Source organism: Anomaloglossus baeobatrachus, chromosome 5 (assembly GCF_048569485.1).
Source record: "Anomaloglossus baeobatrachus isolate aAnoBae1 chromosome 5, aAnoBae1.hap1, whole genome shotgun sequence".
Lineage (NCBI taxonomy): Eukaryota > Metazoa > Chordata > Amphibia > Anura > Aromobatidae > Anomaloglossus > Anomaloglossus baeobatrachus.
Genome location: NC_134357.1, coordinates 252469035 through 252487388, shown reverse-complemented (window position 1 = coordinate 252487388; position 18354 = coordinate 252469035). Strand labels below are relative to the sequence as shown.

Sequence of the window (18354 nt, the reverse complement as noted above, 5' to 3'; positions counted from 1 at the left end):
AGCGGAGATGAGTGGCCGTAACATCCCGCCCACCTCCTTCCTTCCTCATTGCCGGTGGCCGCAGGTACGCTGTAGTTTGTTGTTCCCGAGGTGTCACACATAGCGATGTGTGCTGCCTCGGGAACGACAAACAACCTGCGTCCTCAACAATCAACGATTTTATGAAAATTAACGATGTTGTAACGATCAACGATAAGGTGAGTATTTTTGATCGTTTACAGACACTCGTTGGTGTCACACACAACGACATCGCTAACAATGCCAGATGTGAGTCATAGAATCCGTGACCCCGGCGATATATCGTTAGATACGTCTTTGCGTGTAACGGGGCCTTAAGGCTCATCCACCAAACACTAAATGTGATTTTACTTTTTTGTAATTACTTCAGTCCCTGAAAAATCTTTTGTTTTTCGTTTTTTTAATACAAACTATGAATGCTGTAGCTGATCAGCAACTGATGAGTTTTTGAAGTGCTCACATGACTCCATCACCGAATGTTGATCTCAGTAGTCTGGTGGGGGACACAGCTCTGATTATAGAGGAGCAGTGCTGGTAAAGTAGGTAGGAATTAATTTTAATTTTTTTTTCACCTCCCTGGACCCATTAATAACAAAACCAACCCTTCTAATTGCTATGTAATCTAAGTGGAATTTAGCAGAGTTAGGACTAGAGTTGAGCGCGGTTCGTGGTTCGAGGTTCTCCAGTTCTAAGCTCGAGTGATTTTTGGGGCTGTTCGAGATCGAACTAGAACTCGAGCTTTTTGCAAAAGCTCGATAGTTCTAGATACGTTCGAGAACGGTTCTAGCAGCAAAAAGCAGGGCTTTTTACAGCTACAGTGTGCAGGAGCCATCGCTGGCAGCCTGCCACAAGCTGGTAACCAAGATAAACATCGGGTATCCAAGCAAAGCGCTTTGGTTAGTAACCCGATGCTTATCTTAGTTACGTGCAGGAAGCCCACACTTCCCGCTCAGCTCACTCCACCCCTTCCTGCCCGCGGCATGTATACATACACACACACACACACACACACACTCTCACACACGCACCCCCCCCCGCTCGGCTTACCTGCGGTGATGAAGTCCCGCCATCCCGACCTCAGCGCTGTCACTGTCTGTCCTCCATGGCCGCCGCTTGTCACATCACCTCTCGCCGAGACGTCACGGACCTCTCGCGATACTTGATGTGAAGGCGCCGGTCATTGACCTCAGTGACAGGGGCTGTCGACAGTGCTGGAGATCAGCGCAGGTAATGTACCTCGCTGACAGCAGCACTTGTCATCCCCTGCAGTGACCTGGGCTGACCCATTGATGTTAGCTCAGGTCACTGCACTGCTCTCCCAGCCAATGGGGAACATCCTGCTCTTCATTGACTGGGACAGTGTGGATCGTCATGACAACCCCTTGGATTACAGCAGACCTGGATTTGTTTTTCATTCTAATAAATTGGTTAAAGAGGGAATGTTTTGGGGAGTGTTTTTTCAAATGAAAATGTGTTTGTCGTCTATTTTTTTTTATTACTGACTGGGTTGGTGATGTCGGGTATCTGATAGACGCCTGACCTCACCAACCCCAGGGCTTGATGCCAGGTGACATTACACATCTGGTATTAACCCCATATATTACCCCGTTTGCCACCGCACCAGGGCGCGGGATGAGCTGGGGCGAAGCACCAGGATTGGCGCATCTAATGGATGCGCCACTTCTGGGGCGGCTGCGGCCTGCTATTTTTAGGCTTGGGAGAGTCCAATAACCATGGACCTCCCTAGTCTGAGAATATCAGGCCCCAGCTGTCTGCTTTACCTTGGCTGGTGATCCAATTTTGGGGGACCCCTACGTGTTTTTTTTTTTAAAATTATTTATTTAATTTAAAATAACAGCGTGGGGTGCCCTCAGTTTTGGATTACCAGCCAAGGTGAGGCTGCCAGCTGTGGTCTGCAGGCTGCAGCCGTCTGCTTTACCCTAGCTGGCTACAAAACTAGGGGGAACCCTACGTCATTTTTTTGGCTAAATACAAAGCTAAGCACCCCTTAGTGCCACATGAAAGGCACCAAAGGGTGCTCCACTTTTTCTCCACTTTTTCTCCACTTTTTCTCCACTTTTTCTCCACTTTTTTCTCCACTTTTTCTCCACTTATGGAGAAAAAGTGGAGAATAAGTGGAGAATAAGTGGAGAAAAAGTGGAGAAAAAGTGGAGAAAAAATGGAGAAAAAGTGGAGAAAAAAATGGAGAAAAAGTGGAGAAAAAGTGGAGAAAAAAATGGAGAAAAAGTGGAGAAAAAGTGGAGAAAAAGTGGAGAAAAAATAGAGAAAAAGTGGAGAATTTCTTTCTCCATTTATTCTCCACTTTTTCTCCACTTTTTCTCCACTTTTTCTCCATTTTTTCTCCACTTTTTCTCCACTTTTTCTCCACTTTTTCTCCACTTATTCTCTACTTTTTCTCCACTTTTTCTCCACTTTTTCTCCATTTTTTTCTCCACTTATTCTCCACTTTTTCTCCACTTTTTCTCCACTTTTTCTCCACTTTTTCTCCATTTTTTTCTCCACTTTTTCTCCACTTTTTCTCCATTTATTCTCCACTTTTTCTCCACTTTTTCTCCATTTTTTTCTCCACTTTTTCTCCACTTTTTCTCCACTTATTCTCCACTTATTCTCCACTTTTTCTCCATTTTTTTCTCCACTTTTTCTCCACTTTTTCTCCATTTATTCTCCACTTTTTCTCCACTTTTTCTCCATTTTTCTCTCCACTTTTTCTCCACTTTTTCTCCATTTATTCTCCACTTTTTCTCCACTTTTTCTCCACTTTTTCTCCACTTTTTCTCCACTTTTTTCTCCACTTATTCTCCACTTTTTCTCCACTTATTCTCCACTTATTCTCCACTTTTTCTCCATAAGTGGAGAAAAAGTGGAGAAAAAAGTGGAGAAAAAGTGGAGAAAAAGTGGAGAATAAGTGGAGAATAAGTGGAGAAAAAGTGGAGAAAAAGTGGAGAAAAAGTGGAGAAAAAATGGAGAAAAAGTGGAGAAAAAAATGGAGAAAAAGTGGAGAAAAAGTGGAGAAAAAAATGGAGAAAAAGTGGAGAAAAAGTGGAGAAAAAGTGGAGAAAAAATAGAGAAAAAGTGGAGAATTTTTTTCTCCATTTATTCTCCACTTTTTCTCCACTTTTTCTCCACTTTTTCTCCACTTTTTCTCCATTTTTTCTCCACTTTTTCTCCACTTTTTCTCCACTTTTTCTCCACTTATTCTCCACTTTTTCTCCACTTTTTCTCCATTTTTTTCTCCACTTTTTCTCCACTTTTTCTCCACTTTTTCTCCATTTTTTTCTCCACTTATTCTCCACTTTTTCTCCACTTTTTCTCCACTTTTTCTCCACTTTTTCTCCACTTTTTCTCCATTTTTTTCTCCACTTTTTCTCCACTTTTTCTCCATTTATTCTCCACTTTTTCTCCACTTTTTCTCCACTTTTTCTCCACTTATTGTCCACTTATTCTCCACTTTTTCTCCATTTTTTTCTCCACTTTTTCTCCACTTTTTCTCCATTTATTCTCCACTTTTTCTCCACTTTTTCTCCATTTTTCTCTCCACTTTTTCTCCACTTTTTCTCCATTTATTCTCCACTTTTTCTCCACTTTTTCTCCACTTTTTCTCCACTTTTTCTCCACTTTTTTCTCCACTTATTCTCCACTTTTTTCTCCACTTTTTCTCCACTTTTTCTCCACTTTTTCTCCACTTATTCTCCACTTTTTCTTCACTTTTTCTCCACTTTTTCTCCATTTATTCTCCACTTTTTCTCCACTTTTTCTCCATTTTTTTCTCCACTTTTTCTCTACTTATTCTCCACTTTTTCTCCACTTTTTCTACACTTATTCTCCACTTATTCTCCACTTTTTCTCCACTTTTTCTCCACTTTTTCTCCGTTCTTTTTCTATGGTCGGTCTACCCATTAGCTCTGCCATGCATACTGTAGTTCTACACCTACTGCACATGTTACTTTATGATTGACATCTCTTTCGTACCAGAGCTGTCTAAGTCTACTCTGACCCCATATTTGTCATTACTATATTGTCCTTGTACTGTATTATGACATTTGTATCATGTGTTTCATTTCTTGCTGTGTTGCAGTTTTTTTGCTGCATCCCAATTGTACCTCTACATTGTTCGAGTTTATGTTATTGTTCTCTCACTCTTATGTGATACTGATTATTGTCATTTTTCATGATTACATGCAGATAAGTCCAATCTGACGAAGGCTCAGGCCAAAACGTCAATTGTAACTTGTTTTGGACAAAAACATATATGCTTATGAAAAAAAAAATGTTCTTAATACGGACCAATAAAGAGTGATTTTGCATTACTATCCATTGGGACTTACTGACTTAGTCTGGGAGATTTAGAGTGCCGAGGTTACTCACTAATTTTATCTATTATTACCTCTGAGCACCTATATACCAGTGAGCAGAGCTTCCTCTACAGTAGTTCTCCTGATTAGGCATGCCCTTACCTCATGAGCAGGGCATTGCAACTTTGGTAGCAACCATTACGACATGGACTCTGCTGCTGTGGACCCGGGGAGAGTGAGTGCAGATTCATTGCACCCACACTCCTCACATGAAGGGTCCGCACTCCTAGAAAATGGGGGATACGTTCCCTGAGTGTCTCCCCCCCATATTCTAGACGGTCCAGAGTCGTCGTGGGACCCCTTTATTTTTTTTTTCTTACAATAAATTGGTGAAAGAGGAAATGTTTTGGGGACTGTTTTTTCAAATAAATTTCTTTTGTCGATTTTTTGTTTTTGTTAGTACTGACAGTTTATGATGTTGGGTATCTAATAGACGCCATGACATCACAAACTGCTGGGCTTGATCTCAGGTGACTTTACAGCTAGTATCAACCCGATTTATTACCCCGTTTGCCACTGCACCAGGGCACGGGATGAGCTGGGGTGAAGCGCCAGGATTGGCGCATCTAGTGGATGCGCCACGTCTGGGGTGCCTGCGGCCTGCTATTTTTAGGCTGTGAAGGCCCAATAACTATGGACCTTCCCACCCTGAGAATACCAGACCACAGCTGTCCGCTTTACCTTGGCTGGTGATCCAATTTGGAGGGGACCCTACTTTTTTTGTGTAATTATTAATATTTATAAAATAATTATAAAAAAGAGCCTGAGGGGACCTCCACATTGGATCCCCAACCACGGTAAAGCTGCCAGCTGTGGTTTTCAGGCTACAGCCGTCTGCTTTACCCTAGCTGGCTATCAAAAATGGGGGGACCCAACGTCATTTTTTTTTTTAACTATTTTTTAAATAGAAAAAATTAATGGGCTTCCCTGTATTTTGATTGCCAACCAAGGTAACGGCAGGCAGATGGGGGTGGCAACCCATAGCTGTCTGCTTTATCTGCGCTGAGAATCAAAAATACCGCGGAGCGCTACGTCATTTTTTTAAAGATTTATTTTTACAGCACTGTGATGTCCAGCAATCAAAATACAGGGAAGCCCATTTTATTTTTAGTTATTTATATAAATAATTAAAAAAAATAAATATGGGCTCCCGCTGCATTTTTTGTATTGCTAGTTAAGGGTAATCCAAGCAGCTACTGGCTGCTAACCCCCACTGCTTGGTGTTACCTTCACTGGCAATGGAAAATCCAGGGAAGCATTTTTTATTTTTTTTGCCAAAAAACTACAAAAAAAGGACGTGAGTTTCGCCATATTTTTGTATGCTAGCCAGGTATAGCAGGCAGGTGCTGGAAGAGTTGGATACAGCGCCAGAAGATGGCGCTTCTATGAAAATGCCATTTTCTGAGGCGGCTGCAGACTGCAATTCGCAGCAGTGGGGCCCAGAAAGCTCAGGCCAACCTGTGGTGCGGATTCCAATCCCCAGCTGCCTAGTTGTACCTGGCTGGACACAAAAATGGGGCGAAGCCTACGTCATTTGTTTTCTAATTATTTCATGAAATTCATGAAATAATAAAAAAAGGGCTTCCCTTTACTTTTGGTTCCCAGCCGGGTACAAATAGGCAACTGGGGGTTGGGGGCAGCCGTACCTGCCTGCTGTACCTGGCTAGCATACAAAAATATGGCGAAGCCCACATAATTTTTTCAGGGGGCAAAAAACTTCTGCATACAGTCCTGGATGGAGTATGCTGAGCCTTGTAGTTCTGCAGCTGCTGTCTGTCTGTATGGAGAAGAGCAGACAGCAGCTGCAGAACTACAAGGCTCAGCATACTCAATCCAGAACTGTATGCAGAATTTTTTTGCCCACCAAAAAAATGACGTGGGCTTCGCCATATTTTTGTATGCTAGCCAGGTACAGCTGGCAGCCACGGGCTGCCTCCAACCCCCAGTTGCCTATTTGTACCCGGGTGGGAACCAAAAATATAGGGAAGCCCGTTTTTTTTTAATTATTTCACTTATTTCATGAAATAATTAAAAAACAAATGACGTGGGCTTCGCCCCATTTTTGTGTCCAGCCGGGTACAACTAGGCAGCTGGGGATTGGAATCCGCAGCACAGGTTAGCCCGAGGTTTGTGGGCGCCTCTGCTGCGAATTGCAGTCCGCAGCCGTCCCAGAAAATGGCGCTCTCATAGAAGCGCCATCATCTGGCGCTGTATCCAACTCTTCCAACAGCCCTGGAGCCGGGTGGCTTGTTGGGTAATCATGAGTTAATACTGGCTTTGTTTTACTAGCCAGTATTAAGCCAGAGATTCTTAATGTCAGGCACGTTTGACCCGGCCATTAAGAATCTCCAATAAAGGGTTAAAAAAAAGACACCACACAGAGAAAAAATACTTTAATAGAAATAAATACACAGACACATTAGAGACTCCATCTTTATTACCCCCTGTCAGCCCTCCACGATCCTGCTCTTCTGTCTTCTTTCTTTCTAGTGTAGTAGTAGTGACGATTGTAGTGAGGAAGGATGAGATTCACCAGCTCATCACTTGGGGCTGGGGAACCTCCATCCTCACTACAATCATCACTAGTGTAGTAGTAGTGACGATTGTAGTGAGGAAGGATGAGATTCACCAGCTCATCACTTGGGGCTGGGGAACCTCCATCCTCACTACAATCATCACTAGTGTAGTAGTAGTGACGATTGCAGTGAGGAAGGATGAGATTCACCAGCTCATCACTTGGGGCTGGGGAACCTCCATCCTCACTACAATCATCACTACAATCGGGAAGCAGCGTGCAGCCTTCACTCCGTGAGTGATCACTGCTGGCTGCTAGCGGTAACGCTGACAGACGCGTTACCATAGCAACGGTGCTCTCGGAGCCGCGGTTAGCGGTGACGTCACCGCTAACTGCGTTGCTATGGCAACGGTGATCTCCGTTAATGACCGGCTGTGTCAGCCGGTCCCTAACGGAACGGGGAGTCGACCGTTTGCTAGAGCATGTCGCCGGTACACGGCGATACACATATGTGCACCGTGTACCGGAGAGATGCACTCGCAGGTCCTACATGACGTGTCATAGTCATGTGACCAGTCTGTAGCCAATGAGATAATAGCCACGTGACTGGTCACATGGCTATTTTGACGTCACGATAGGTCCTGCATCTCTGCTGGCAGTGCAGGTCACCGGGTGGATTCAGCGATCATCGGATGGAATAGCGGCAGGAGACAGAGTGCAGAAGGGATCGCGAGGACCGGTAAGTGTTATGGCAATGTTTATTAACTGTTTGTGTACATTTATAATGCATTTTTATGTGTTTTTGATTGCCTCCCATTCTAGCCTATACGTTCGAGTTCGGTTCGTCGAACGTTCGACGAACCGAACTCGAACGGGACCCCCGTTCGGCGAACCGGCCTCGAGCCGAACCGGGACCAGTTCGCTCATCTCTAGTTAGGACGAGGCGTCTCCTGGGGGCGTAATATATAAAATAATACAAGTTCACAGTCTCTATATGATATGAAGATGTAGTGCTGGAAATTTACATACTTCCCACTATTATATCTGAGAATTACCCTCATTTATAAAGTTTAAATGTAGAGAAAGGACAGACTCCGACTCCTAGTAGTTACTAATAACGTTAAATGAACACTGTGCAGATCTGACAAAATGATGGGGTCACCTCTGTGATATGTTCTTGGGCAATATATTACAGCTATAACATTATATATGAAGGATTTCTTTTATCGAGCTAAGGATCTACTATAATAATAACTACAATTTGAAGTACTGCATTACTGTTTTTTCTCCAAATATGAATTTCCTTTCAGTACAATAATTACATAGAATACACTCATAATTGTAAGATAGGTTAGCAAGATATATTTTAGGACTTTTAGGAATGTATAAAAGCAGGGAACATGGATATATACTAATGCATTTATAGTTGACTTACATTAAAGTGTCTTCTGCCTGGTGTCTTCTCAATGTGAAAGACCAAGTCACAATAATAGTATTTGATCTTTCTAGTTTTATTGTTACCCAGTGTGATGTTTGTCCTGCCCAACAAGGAAAAAAGGAAAATCCAACCTTTGAACACCAATCAATGCATCCAGGGAAAAAAGTTAATGGCATTTCATCTAATCTGGTACGATACATATGAGTTCAAAATCGCTCTCTTAGATAAAACGAACTCCCACTGTTACGTCTTGAGCTGCAATCATTTGTTGGGCGTTAACATGAGTTGACATTGACCTTTTAGAATAAGGAATGCTATATGGCTATTAAATTTAGTGTATAACTGTGCAAACGTCATATTTATTCTAAAATGTTCTGTTATTTGTGATGTAATATGACAAAGTATTACAATGTGTTTCCTGCCACAAAAGTTAAATAGATCTAGAGATGCATACTTGTGTGATTTGAGTGATTGCTGATGTGTGAGCAAATATACAGTATATTATATAGGAAAACACATCGTCTCAAGTACTGAATACAGTATGGGATGTAACAGCATAAGTGAGATACCCAGTGTTATGAACATAAACCAGTCATACATAATGGTAACGGAAAAGGGGAATGCGCGCCCGCACCCAACTGGTCCTTGTACAAACTAAAGACCCTAGCTGCACAACTAGCAGCACCACCTTTCAGACCTGGCTCCGTAAAATTCCATCAAAGGGTTTCTAGTGCCTCCTGAAGGACAAGAGGGGAGACCACCACACACTACCTACAAGGGGAGAGGAAGGAGTGCAGGAACATATGTATCGCCCCCGTGCCAGCAGCCAGGACTGCTCCACAGTAGCTCGAGGGGTCTCCAGACTCGAGAGGGGTCGTGCGGCCACTCGAAATAAGAAGGGGGATATTTACAGGGGGTTGTGTGGTTAAAGTTTGTGACGCCACCCACGGTGTGTGGTAAGGTGGAGTACCACCGCTGCCGTTGGGAGCCCCCAATAGTGATGGGATGGCAGCCAGGTGTTTAACCCCTCCGTGGGTAGGTGGGAATGCCCCGGGGCTTGGTGACGCTGACGAAAGGATGCTGTTGGGGAAGTAGGGGACACTGCGTACTCACTCAGTCCAATGATGATGACACTGACAACTTGTAAACCAAAGTTCTGAGCACCGCTGCAGCAGGGAGGGAGCACACCTTGATCCCGTTGCTGTTGGTGTTGCTTGTTAGCCTGTGGCCTTTTCCTTGGCACCTTTCTATTGATTGGCCCCTCTAGTGTAGAACTAGTCAGGTCCCGCTCACCCGTATGGCTAACGGAGTGAGCTTGCTCTCAGGGTTCACGCTTGGGATTTTCTGGACTGTGTATTGGGAAAGTCCTATCCCCCTCGTTGTGCTAGTACCCTGATTTTGGAGCAGGTGGAGAACGAATCTTGAAGACTCCATCCTCATCGGGTGAATTACCAGGACGCTTGAAGCTACTTCCCGGCCTAGGGTCCACGTACCCCGTCGTGCCCTGGCCTCTGCCCGGAGATGGCACAAGGCTGCCGGCTACCCTCCTCGGCAGTTCCGTGCCCTTTGTCATGATCCCCTGCGACCGGTGTTCCAGCTCCTACCAGGCCCAGACCAACGTCTGCCATCTAGTAGTAACAAGGAGCCCAGCTCTTGAACTCCTCCAACTGTCTTGTGACCTCTCCTCTTGAGAGCCACTCCACAACTGACTGCTCCTGACACTCCTGACCCTCCCTAACCAACCCCCCAAGTGGGTGGTCCTATTCCCTTCAGGCTACCCATTGGTGTGTCTGGTGGGTGTGGTGCAGAGTGTTTCTAGGATTTTGATTAGCTCGTTCTTAGCAACACCAAAGGCCAGGACCCGTAACCAAGGAGGATGTGGATATTGTGCAGAAGGGCAGATTGCACAATACCCTGTGACGACCTGATAGGCCAGGGCGTCACACATACATGAATCCAGTGTGAGCTAACCTAAAACAAGTTCTAATATGGTGAAAGGATTAGGGTCTGGGAAGGAAAATACACTTACACAGCAGACAGTCAAATGGTGTTTACTTCAAAGGTAAATCTCTAAGATGAAGGAATGGAGCTCCCAGGAAAAAGTCCACATAGAGATATAGCCAGCAAACAAGTGATTTCAGGCGTGAAAATATACAACCAACAAAATTTGGATGGAAAAAAAAGTAACATCCCAGCAGAAAAAGGAGCCAGCCAGGAAACCACAGTTCACCGCATCATATTCCCAAACCCAACTATGACACTCAAAAGAAAATGGCTCCACCATAGAAGGCTTATAAGTAGGGGTGTGTAACATTTGCCAATTGGTGTGCCTCCTCTGAGTAATAGAGCCAATGGCGAGAACTTGTACTCTATCATGTAGATTAGTCACCATGAGAACTTTTGCAACACCAGAAGGGAACATATAGGCTTATTCCGTTTGAAATTGCCACTATCGGTGATGCTAAAAGACTTGATTTTCTGGAAATATAAAGTAGTATCGGAGTAAGAATGCCATAAATGTGAGCAAATTTCCAAACAAGAGCTACTACAAGAGAAGTGACAATGGGGAGTGGTGGTGAGAGTGTGTGTTTTACTGCTTTCTGAGAGATCCTGACTGTGCCAGAGTTAAGGGTGCTTTACATGCTGCGACATCGCTAGCGATAGCTAGCAATGTCGTGCGCGATAGCACCCGGCCCCGTCGTTCGTGCGACATTTGGTGATCGCTGCCGTAGCGAACATTATCACTACGGCAGCGTCACATGCATATACCTTTTCAGCGATGTCGCTGTGACCGCCGAACAATCCCTCCTTCAAGGGGGAGGTGCGTTCGGCGTCATAGCGACATCACTGCGTCGTCACTAAGCGGCCGCCCAATAGCAGAGGAGGGGCGGAGATGAGGGGGCGGAATATCCCGCCCAACTTCTGCCTCCCTCATTGCCGGTGTACGCAGGTAAGGAGATGTTCGTCGTTCCTGCGGTGTCACAGATAGCGATGTGTGATGCCGCAGGAACGACGAACAACCAGCGGCATGCACAACCAACGATATTTGGGAAAGGAGCGATGTGTCAACGATCAATGATTTTTGACGTTTTTGCGATCGTTGATTTGTCGCCTTGCGTCACTAACGACTTGACCCCAACGATATATCATTAGCGATGTCGCAGCGTGTAAAGCACCCTTTAATGATGTGCTGCTGATAATATTAACTACAGCAAATGCGTGCTTAACAATTACCAGATTTGGCCAATTGCTATATACCAAATGTCTTGCTTGATTGAAAACTATTGTCTCTGAACCAGAGAACAAGTTATTTCAAAATGAGTAAAATGTACTCAAGCTTTTGCTTGTGCCTACCTGTATTCCATAAACAATCTCTAAGTGGACAAACCACTTTATTGACCAAATGACGCTTGATATATATCTATAGTACTCCCCATGTACACCTCTTACAATCAATATGACTAATTTTAAATTTAGCGACAACATAACTGATCCCCAATTGTTTGGATTACAACCAACCCATACAATCTCAGAGTGCCAAATGTATTGTCACAGCAGTGAGCTACTGAACACACCTGTGTCTCCTATGTTTGTGTACTGCCTCCGTGTCAGCGGTCGAGCCGCTCTGATCCGGAACCGTGGTGGCTCGAGGGGTCTCAGGACCCGGTAAGGTGTCGTGCGGACACTCGATTTTAAAAGGGGGGATATGTACAGGGGAGTTAGAAGTTCATGACGCCACCCACGGTGGAGTACCACCGCTACTGTTGGGAGCGCCCGGTGGCAGTGGTATGGCAGCAAGGTGTTCAACCCCTCCGTGGGTAGGGGGTTTGCCCTGGGGCCCGGGTGTTGGCAGTGAAGGGGTGACGTTGGGGAGGAAAGGGTTTTCTACGTACTCACTCAGTCCAAGAATACTGACACCGACACCATGTAAACCAGAATTCTGAGCACCACTGCAGCAGGGAGGGAGCATGCGTGGATCCGTGCCCCTTGGTGTTGCTTGTTAGCCTGTGACCTTTTTCGTGGCACTTTCTTCACTATTTCAACCTTATAGTGTGGAACTAGTCGGGTCCCGCTCACCCGTATGGCTAACAGAGTGAGCTTGCTCTCAGGGTTTACACTTGGGATTTTCTGGACTACGTATTGGGAAAGTCCTATCCCCCTCGTTGTGCTAGTACCCCGATTTTGGTGCGGGTGGAGGATGAATCTTGAAGACTTCACCCTCGTCGGGTAAATTACTGGGCTGCGTGTAGCTACTTCCCGGCCTAGAGTCCACGTACCCCGTCGGGCCCTGGCCCCTGCCCGGAGATGGCTCAAGGCCGCCGGCTGCTCTCCTCAGCATATCCGTGCCCCTTGACACGATCCCCTACGACCGGGGTTCCAGCTCCTACCAGGTCCAGACCAACGTCTGCCACCTAGTATTCTACCGGGAGCCCAGCTCCTGACCTCCTCTCTCCTGCTCCTCACACTTCTCACAATTCTCCTTTACCAACCCCCCAAGTGGGTGGCCCTAGTCCCTTCAGGCCCCCCAATGGTGTGTCTGGTGGGTGTGGTGCAGCGTGTTCCTAGGGTTTTGACTGGCTCTGCTCTTAGCAACACCGAAGGACAGGGATCCGTAACACGGATCCTGCGGTTACTGTGCAGAAGGGCAGATTGCACAATACTCTGTAACGACCTGATAGGCCAGGGCGTCACATTTGTACCCCACTGAAGCCAAGCCTATGGATATACTTCATAGGAGATTGACAATTTTACAATTAACTGCAGTACCTAATTTTTCCTAGTTGTACTAATAAATTTACACAGCACACTTTGGAGCACGCCACTCCGAGCAGTCAGTATTGATGGGTGAGTGTCTTTGGCTTATGGCTCATTGATTCCAAATTCAAATTTGATTCTTCTGATACTCTGTGAACCATTGTGGGCTGATGAGCGTGGGCATTAATACCTTTATATTTATGTGCATTGTTTTCTTGGTCCTGCTTTTCAACAATGTTTGATCTTCATTATACTTGAGCCTGATTAACCCCTTGGGGTGTGGTCTGGTTTGCTGGCATTTGACTGGATTTGCTCATTGTTTATCTGCATTTTTTCTTAATAATATAATATTAATTTTAATTGTATTCTATTATATGCAGTTCACGTTGAGCATTCCCACTACGCATTGGGAAGTAATTATGTCAATTTTGCCAGTGGTCTTTGACCTTTTTCCCTGAAGGGTTTCCTCAGGATATTCACTATCTTGTACTTTAACCATTGTTTGGGCTTAGACAGTGCCTTTGATTTCATCTTTATACTATCCCATCTGCTGACTATTCGGGGTGATTGGTTTTTGGTCTTTTCCGGTTTTAACCTGATTGTCTAAAATATATCTTGTATCTAAATATTTTTTCTATCCCTCTCATGGCTGTAATTTTTGCTAATAAAAACTTGATTGGATATTTCAAGAGGTTGATTTACTTTGCATTATTTCGGCCATTTTGTGGCTTCACTAGTGGACCCCCATTTCTCCTGTTTTCTCACATTGTACATTATGGCGTTTAGTGATCTTGGATAATTAACTATGATAGGCCCTAGCGTGCCATTTCTTGTTATATAAATCCTGGGGATATGAAGAATCAAGCAGAAGCAATCCAACACGAAAAAAAATTCTAAAAAATCCCAATTTATTTCAATACATTAAAAATAGTTAGGTGCATTAAAAAGGAAAGGGGCTCCAAAAAATAGAAACCTTACGTGTTTCGGACATGTGTGGAATGTCTGTTCAGTATACCGAGGACTCACATATCCAAAATGCGTAATTCTATTCTATTTTTTGGAATAATGAAAGATATAATCCAGCTGGGTGCTACAACGGTGTTTCTTTATTTGTGCAAGGACAGACAGTGCAGAAACTAATGTTTATGCGTTTCTGGCTCAACGCCCTTAGTCATGGTTATACGTATAAGTTATGACTAAGGGCGTTGAGCCAGAAACATGTAAACATTAGTTTGTGCACTGTCTGTCCTTGCACAAATAAAGAAAGACCGTTGTAGCACCCAGCTGGACTATATCTTTCATTGTTTGCCTCGCGGCCAGGGCAGGGCCATCATCCGAGTCTGGGGGACAGTGAGGTCAGGTGGCGGTGAGCTGGATTTTCAGTATTTTTTGGAACCCCTTTCCTTTTTAATGCCCCTAGTTTTAATGGATTGAAATAAATTGGGATTTTATACTTTCATTTTTTTATGCTGGATTGTATCTGCTTGATTTATCCTCTCCTGTTTATTGAAACATCCGATCACCATTGTTTGGAATCATACGGACACTGCCTGCAGTTTGTGGTGAGCTGACATTTCACACATTTCTTCTTAATCTTGGGGATAGATGATCATTTGTTGATTGGTGTGAGTCAAAACACTGGGACCCACCTCAATTGGTACAATGGGGAATTTTTCATTTGTAAGAATAAAGTAGTAGTGTGCATGTGCAACCTGTGCACGATACAATCCATACGGAGCTGCCGAGCGCTACATTCGGCTTTTCATGCTGCCCCAATGAGAATGAATGGAATAACTGTTGACCTTTCGACTTGTTGCGCTATCTTGTAAATGGGATTAGGAATGGTTATTACCAGGGATAGGTAGATATGCAGCAATTGGTAATAATATATAAAATTTAACTTTTATTCTATTTCTTAAAAAGACTCAAGGTCTATAATATTTTTCACCCGTGAATAGTGACCACACAAAAAAACGGACACAAGAAAGTTGAGTATTCAATTCAATAGGTATATAGAACCATATTAGAGAAAGAAAAGTCAGATATCCAATACCCTCATAATCAAGGGTTAGTGTATTTACATGAATATATCCGATCTTTTTACCTCAAGTTGCCTTTTATCATCTGGCAGGAGCAGGGTCTCATATCTCACCCATCTGCTCCGACAGAAGAAAATATTACCTTATATTACCTTAATAGGGCATGATATACATTATCTATTCAGCCCAATGAAACAGCTAGGATATGCTCAATAGCCCTCTTTGTTCTCTTCCCAACGCGTTTCCTCTTATCGATTCATCAGGGGAAATTACCATTTGGAGGCATTTGGAGGCTGTAGTATGTAAAAGGTATAATGAGCTAGTGACCAATATAAGCGGTACTCAAGCAAAGAAAAAGACACTACTGTAGGAATCCCCAGATTTAAAAGCGATATTACCTTATCAAAGGAGCATGCAATCAAAATCATCCTAGATGTGTGTTTCCATACACACCAGGTCTAGGGGCCGCGCTTCTTATGATGTCCACATGGATTACTAGGCCGCCGGCATTTTTATCCGGTCTCAATTGGCCTCATTTTGAAAATCGCGCCCCATGTGACCCTGGTCACATGGCCATCGGGTCATAGTATCGCGTCATCTTGGCCCGACATGTGACCATCGCGTCATGAAACCCGGTCACATGCCCAGGCCAGTTCCTGGCCAGATGCATGCTGGACCAGGATCATGTGTGTCGCGGTCACGTGATCGCTACTTGGCCCTGCCTCCAAGCCCAGCTTACAGCAAAGGCATACGGACCAATAGCGCTAGGAGAGGGCCGCGGTCATGTGACCTCCGTTCCGACCACGCCCCCAACCTTTCATTCACAGACAATAAGGGATATCTTTTGGAAATATAAAACCCAAAAAATCCAAAACAATCAGCGGTTAGGCTTATTCCCTAAGGGGGATATTATATATGGAATATAGATCAATTTCTTACAGCAGTAGTAAAATGTAATGCGATTTTCCCATATGTCAAATCATAGCCATAACTCCCTTATCATGTACATCCCATATAAGGAATTCAAGTACCAAAGGAGGGGGGATTTTATATTTAAGTATAGTCTTTTTCTTTACTTGAATTAGGTGATATTAATAAGGACGGACCCCGTCCAAAAAACAGCTGATCCAAACCAATGGATTCAGAACATAGTATGGTATTTTTTGGCAAGCTCCTGAAACAACTTAACAAGAAATTACAATTAAGGAGAGAGGTTTTTTGTATATATGCATCTTCAAAGATGATACAAAGTACTTTACTTACTAGAACAGCATTGGTCAACCCTCCAGAAAGACAGAAAAAGGGGGGTAAAAAAATTTTTTTTAATACAAGATGACCCTAGTAAACAGCTGTCATCTGAGATCTACCTAACTGCGGAGGTCGGCGCCCTATCCGTCACGTCATGGCGCCCCCGCTCTACGGTGGCTCACCCTATCTAACCCTATACTGTCCCTTCACAAAAAACAACTAAAGGTAAGGATCTCATTTAATCCCATAGGGACCTGGGTCCTAAGAGTGTAGATCCAAAAGGTCTCACGCTGCAAGAGGCTCTTGTCCCAGTCGCCACCCCGAAGGGGGCGAGCAACTGAGTCAATGCCCATAAACGTGAGACCCCTTGTATCCCCCCCATGTACCTGGTTGATATGCTTAGCCAAAGGGGTATCTCGTTTATTGATTATATCTCGCAAATGTTCTCCGACCCTGCGCCGTAGTTCTCGTTTCGTCTTTCCTACGTATTCAACCGGGCATGAGCAAGTAGCTTTGTATATTACCCCAGATGTACGGCAATTAATCAATGATCTTATTGAGTATGTTTTACCAGTATTGTGACTCAGAAAATCCTTTCCAGTTTTTATAACCGGACAAGCAACACAACCACTACATCTGAATGAGCCCACTATTCCACGCTCCAACCATGTAGTTCTTTTTGGTGGGTTAAAATGGCTGTGGACTAGTCTGTCCTGTAGTGATCTATTACGCCGATATGTACATTGAGGGTGCCCACCCACCAGGTCCCCAATATCTGAATCCATCTGGAGGATCGGCCAATGCTTATTCAAAATGGAGAATAGGGCTTTTGATCCATTACTATATGTAGTAATGAATCTGATTTTGTTTTCTTCAGATCGTCTTGGGGAGGTGACCAGAAGGCTTGTTCTATCCTTCCTACACGCTTCTTGATATGCTGTTTTTAAGATCTTATCTGGATATCCTCTCTCCCTAAAGCGTTTTCTTAGATCTGCAGCCTGCTCTCGGAATTCATGGTCCGTAGAGCAATTGCGTCTAAGTCTAAAGTATTGCCCTTTTGGGATACCTCTCCTTTGTGGGAATGGATGACTGCTTTCCCAACGCAAAAGTGAGTTGGTAGATGTGGGCTTTCTATATGTTCTTGTAGATAGATTCCCCAAGTCATCCCTCATGATCAAGACGTCCAAAAAGGGGAGCTGGGTGGTGTTGCTCTCACTTGTAAAAAAGAGACCGATGGTATTATCATTCAGGTGTGCGACAAATTTCTTGAAATCTTCATGAGTACCCCTCCAAATCACAAAAATATCATCCAGGTATCTTGACCAAAAAACTATTCTCTCAACACCTGGGGGGTCCCCGTCACCGAAGATCAAGGTCTCCTCCCACCAGCCCAGGAGTAAATTTGCATACGAGGGAGCACAAGGGCTCCCCATTGCAGTACCCCTGAGCTGGTGATAGATCCGCCCATCAAATAGAAAATAGTTTTTTGTAAGGCAGAATTCTAGAATTTGGAGGAGGAAGTTGTTATGTCCCTGAAATTGACGCCCACGCATTTTCAGAAAATATTCAATCGCGTGTAGCCCTACTGAATGTATTATTGAGGAATAGAGGGCCTCGACGTCAATACTACATAGTATATCATCTGGCTCAAGAGCAACACCATCCAATTTCCTCAAGAGATCAGTCGTATCCCGAGTAAAGGACGACAAAGCTTTTACGAAGGGGGTAAGCAGTTCATCCAAATAGATACCCACATTTTGACATAAGCCACTCACTCCTGACACAATAGGTCTGCCTTTCAGGGGTATTAAACCCTTATGGATTTTTGGTAGGCAGTAGAAAGTAGCAGTCATTGGATGTGATGGTAACATAAATTCATACTCATTTTTGCTGATATAGTTGTTAGTAAGACCATCTGTAAGAATCATCTTTAGTTGTCCCAAAAATGACACCGTAGGGTCAGACCTT

The 18354-nt window shown here is 44.1% G+C and overlaps 1 protein-coding gene across 2 annotated transcripts in view; it reads right to left on the bottom strand.

The window, feature by feature from the left end:
• The window catches only part of LOC142311168 (membrane-spanning 4-domains subfamily A member 8-like), a 167928-nt gene extending 159508 nt beyond the window's left edge, over positions 1-8420 (bottom strand). For both annotated transcript variants that reach the window (XM_075349349.1, XM_075349350.1), the window contains exon 1: positions 8342-8420. The gene's annotated coding sequence lies outside the window, so the exon portion shown is untranslated. The remainder of the gene's footprint in view (positions 1-8341) is intronic.
• Between the last annotated feature and the right edge of the window lie 9934 nt (positions 8421-18354).